This window comes from Oryx dammah, unplaced genomic scaffold (assembly GCF_014754425.2).
Source record: "Oryx dammah isolate SB20612 unplaced genomic scaffold, SCBI_Odam_1.1 HiC_scaffold_28, whole genome shotgun sequence".
Lineage (NCBI taxonomy): Eukaryota > Metazoa > Chordata > Mammalia > Artiodactyla > Bovidae > Oryx > Oryx dammah.
In genome coordinates this window covers 10744460-10749951 of record NW_024070212.1, presented here as the reverse complement: position 1 = coordinate 10749951, position 5492 = coordinate 10744460, and positions in this window count along the sequence as shown.

Below are 5492 nucleotides of genomic sequence, written 5' to 3'. Positions count from 1 at the left end.
TGCAGCACACCTCAGCAGAACTTCTTCAAAAGGATCTAGGGTATTAAAGGACCATTAGTAGTGGTAGTGGGAAGGAGGGGTTCACGTGCATGAGATTTCACCGACTTCAATGGTTCCAGAGGCAGATGGCTCCAAAAGCTGGGGTCAGGATTTAACACTCCTTGACTGCAAGATAAAGCTTACTATTAAATTATTTGACCCAGTTTCCTACCACTTGCTCTAGTTATTATCTCTTTGATCTTCAGTATCTTTAGTTTTTTTTTTACTACTGACTCTTCTCCCTCTGTTCCAAGCATGCATGTTTTACTACTATATCATAGTATCTAAGAAACTATATATCTACTATAACTTAAAGAAAGTTATCCTTGATTACATTACCTGCTCTAGTTCTCCCATCTTTTCATTATCAAACGTCTCAAATATCATCCATATTGGTTGATTCATTTGTATTAATTTTATTCATTCATCTTCCACAGACTATGCAGAAGCCATATGGCTAAAATTATATTAACTCCTCATTTGCCAATGTTCCACTAACCACAAAATTTTATTGCCATTTTTTCAGTTTTCATATTCCCTGACAAATATTCACTCAGCAAATATATCCAAGGTGGTTTTAAGACATTGGTGGGCTTCCCTGGTGGCTCAGAATCTGCTTTCAATGTGGGAGACCTGAATTTGATCCTTGGGTCTGGAGGATTCCCCTGGAGGAGGAAATTGCTCCCCATTCCAGTATTCTTGCCTGGAGAATCCATGGACAGAGGAGCATGGAGGGCTACAGTTCATGGAGTCAGACAGAGTTTGACATGATTGAGTGACTAACACTTCCAACACTTTAAGACATTGAGAATAAGGAATAATAATAAGACTAGATCATTTCCAAATCTCACCCATTGATCATTTATTTATTCTTGTACTTTTTTGCCTTGATTTTCATGACACAGCTGTGTCTTTGTTCTCTTAGTTCCCTGGATATTTTGGAACAAGACAGTAAGATAGACTTAGGTTCTAATTCTGACTTTGTCACCTACATGACTATGGGGATGATACATAAGTCATTTAAACTTTAGTTTCCTCAGTTTAAAGTGGTTGATAATAATGAATAACTTATAAAAATACTGAAATGAGAAGAAATATACAATTGCCTTTGTGCATTTTTAGCACATACTTAACCCAGTAAATAAGAGTTGTGTATTATATTCCTCCACCCACCAATTATAACCTTCCAGTCTCTCTTGCTATTTCTGACACTGTTTTCAACTGTCTAATGCATCCTCATAGTTCAATTATAATCTTTATTTAACACTTATATCTAAGTCCATAGACTTTTCATCTCTCCTGAAGTCTACTTCTTCATCCTTAATGGCAATAAGAGATTTCTGTTTATAAGTTTGCCCACACACTCAGAATAACATATCTATAACTCATAATTTCCCCCCTTTACTAGCTTTTGCTTTAGCTGTTACTGTATTTATCAATAATGGTGCCTGACTAACTCAAACTTAAAATCAGTCTCTTTAATGCTCTTTTTTCCAACATGCCCTACATAGTCAGTTGTCAGACCTTATTGATTATTCATATTTATTCTTATCCCTTTTATCCTTTAGCTTCATTATTACTGTCTTATTTAGGCCTTTATTCCAGACCATTGCAGAAAAGAGTCTGATGCTTGAATAGTGATGAATAAATGTTAGTTAAATGAATTAATGACATTTCTCACTTCCATAATTTCTCTGTATTCTACATATTAAAGTGCAATTTTGTGCATTAATGTCCACTCTAAAATTACCTAATAACTTCATACTGCTTGCAAAATATATTTTAAAAATCCCAACGCTTGACATTCTAGATCTCCAAATCCACCTAACTTAATCCTCCAATGCTATTTCTCCACTGATTCACTCTATAAGCCCTCTGTTTCAAATAAAATATATTTAATATCCTACAAACATAGTTCTTGTATTTTCACGGCTAGATCTTTGTTTATCTTCTTCATTAAGCATATGTTACTTGAGTTCCATGTAAGTCCCTGGGCTGTGTACTAGAAATTCAAATATGAATAGATAATTATAGATCACCATTAAATTTCTTAGAATCTGGACATATAACTAAATAATTTCAACAACATATGTATGTATGAGATGCTTTAGGAACACAAAAGAAGACCACCCAAAACAACCTGGGAACCAAGAAAGGCTTCCTGAAGAAAAGGGTAATGTACTGAAACTTGAAAAATTAATAAGAATTACAGAGCTGAAGTGTTTGCCTATATTTAGGGTGGAAAGAGGCAGGGTTGAAATTTTAGGAAGAGGGAAGAATAGGGAAAAAGCCCAAAGCATGATAGATCAAAATAGCATTGTGAGAGTATGGCTACAAACAGCTTGGTTGCTGGGACTTACAGTTCAAGGCAGGGAATAGAGTAGAAAATAGAAAAATGTAAAGTAAAAGTCCAGGAATGTCCTTATTTTCCCTGCCTTTCTTCTTAGTTAAACCAAGTCCTATTAAATGATACTGCAAGCTAAGTGAAAGATCATTTTAGAGAATATATATTTGGGAATAATTAAAGTTATAATCAAAGGGAAAGGTTAATCTTTAGCTAATTTTGAGTTTTGAGGCTCAAGGTTCAATTTTGCCCTTGCATTTTTTGGCTATGTGAACTGGAGCAAGGCTTTAACTGCTCTGAATTATTCCATCTGTAAAATGGGAATAACTCTTGTCTTGGCTATCTCATACAAACAGCTTTTTATATTTAATTGTGGTAAAAAAAAATGTGTAATATAAAATTTACCATGTTAATCATTTTAAGCTTACATATTCTTTTTCTAAAGAATTAAATGAGGGGGAGGGAGGCTCAAAAGGGAGATGATACACACACACACACACACACACACACACACATATGTCTGACTCTAGGTAATTGATCATACCATTGTGGTTATCTGAGTCATTGAGATCGTTTTTGTACAGTTCTTCTGTGTATTCTTACCACCTCTTCTTAATATCATGTGCTTTTATTAAGTCCATACTATTCTGTCCTTTATTGTGCCCATTGTGCATGAAATGTTCCCTTGGTATCTCTGATTTTTTTAAGAGATCTCTAATCTTTCCCATTCTATTGTTTTCCTTTATTTCTTTGTATTGATCAGTTAGGAAGGCTTTGTTATCTCTCCTTGCTATTCTTGGAACTCTGCATTCAAATGGGTATATCTTTCCTTTTCTTCTTTGCCTTTCACTTCTCTTCTTTTCTCAGCTATTTGTAAGGCCTCCTCAAACAACCATTTTGCCTTTTTGCATTTCTTCTTGGGGACAGTTTTGGTTACTGATTCCTGTACAATGCTAGGAAACTCTGTCCATAGTTCTTCAAGCACTCTATCAATTCTAATACCTTGAGTCTATTTTTCATTTCCACTGTATAATCATAAGGGATTTGATTTAGGTCATACCTGAATTGTCTAGTGGTTTTCCCTACTTTCTTCAATTTAAGTCTGAATTTGGTAATAAGGAGTTCATGATCTGAGCCACACTCAAATATATAAAATTGTGACACATTCACATAGTTTTATGGCAGAAACCAGCACCTTATAATTATCCTTCAATTAAACAATAAATTTTTAAATAAGAATTAAATGAATGTGTATTTAAAACTTCAAAAATATATTATTATCATCATCTCAGCTGAAGTGGAAAACATAGTGAAAAATGAGTGAAAGTCTGAGAAGAAAGTAGTGTTTGCTGGTGGTCTGTTTCAGAGAGGTGTGATCTTGCGAGAATTCTATTCTGACACCCATTGTCATTCTGGGCCCCAGTGCCTAGATCTATACTCCCTTATGAGAGATAAGATTATTTAGCCACAGGAAAGTTTTGAGACCTGACCCCCTCAGGAATGTCTAGTTACCATGTGACATGTTTCCTCTAATAGGTCCCTTAGAGTGGAGAATGAGATGCACCACTTTTTAAAGATCCTGTGTTATCTAAAGAGAAACTCCCAGGCAAGATAATCTTTCCATTCTAGATAATCCAGAAAGAGAGTGCAGAAACATCTATAGTCTCACTGACAAACTAGCAGGAAGGGCAGGTTGTTGCAGAGATTCTGAGAAACATTCTTGTGGTCTCAGGCAAGGTATGTGATAAGCCAGCTGAGCATGCTAACCTGCATTTGGTACCCAAATTAACCTGTTTTTTCAAGTTAAATTTTCTTTTCAGGGTAAAATTTTCTTAGACTATGGAGTAAAACTTCATATGTTTAGAACTGTATTATATAAGTAAAGAAATTAGAATAAGTAAAGAAATTAGAAAGGATATTAGGAAGAATATTGTTCATCTAACAGATGAAGATATTAATGATATCTAAGGTCTTTCCAACACTAAAATTTTAAAGTCGAAAGAATTGTGGCTTCCTGGGGACTTAAAGAGGATTTTACTTCTTTATTTCCAGGACTGCAATCTAATTCAAGTCTCTTTTTACTCTACAATGAAAATCTGTAGGCTGAACTCCTTGGGCATTGCTGATTATCTGTCATTCCAGGATTTTCTTAAATGTACTTTATGTGTCTCAGGAGCAAAAATTAATGTTTTATTCAACTTTATATAGCCCCTGAACCTTCAGCGAGCTTCCCAGGTGGCACTTGTGGTAAAGAACCTGCCTGCCAATGCAAGAGATGTAAGAGACACAGGTTCTGTCTCTAGGTTGGGAAGATCCCTGGAGGAGGGCATGGCAACCCACTCTGGTATTTGTGCCTGGAAAATCCCATGGACAGAGGAACCTGGCAGGATACAGTCCATTAGGTTGCAAAGACTCAGACATGGCTTAGCACACACTGATGCACAAACCTTCAGCAGTGATTGGCACCTAGCAGAGGATCAATAAATATATGAATGTAATTCAACTGATGTACAGATGATAGATAACAATGTAAACTTGCTAGTGAGGAGAGCCTCACTCAAAGTAAGAAATAGTCACTCTAGATGCCTTTAATAAGCCACTTAGCTCTGAAATTCCACTTTTCATAGCTCCATGGTCTCTTGCTTTATCCATCTGTGTTTTCTATAATGACTACTCAGGATGGCCATTCTCTGGCATTTTAGGCTGAGAAAAGATAATACACAGGAGACAGAAATGTGGCTGCTTCCAACAGAGAAAACTCAGATCTCTCACATCTTTCTCAGTGCATGCCCTCTGCCCTTCTGCTTCACTGGTGCCTGCTCCCTTCCAAAATCTGGCTCTCCTATCTTTCTTCCTCAAGGCTTGAGACATAAGGTAAGAGGCATCTTCTAAAACAAATTTTCCTAGTCTTCAATGCATTTATTTTAACCTCTGTTTGACTTGAGCAGGGGAAAAACACATTACCTCTCTCATCTCATACCTAGGGCAGTCGTAAACACATACTGGTACTCAGAGAAGAAAACAGAATGAATGATGAATCCTGATCTAAATTTTGCAGTGTGGTGCAAATAATAATAATGACTAAAGACCTAAAGACCAAACAATATTC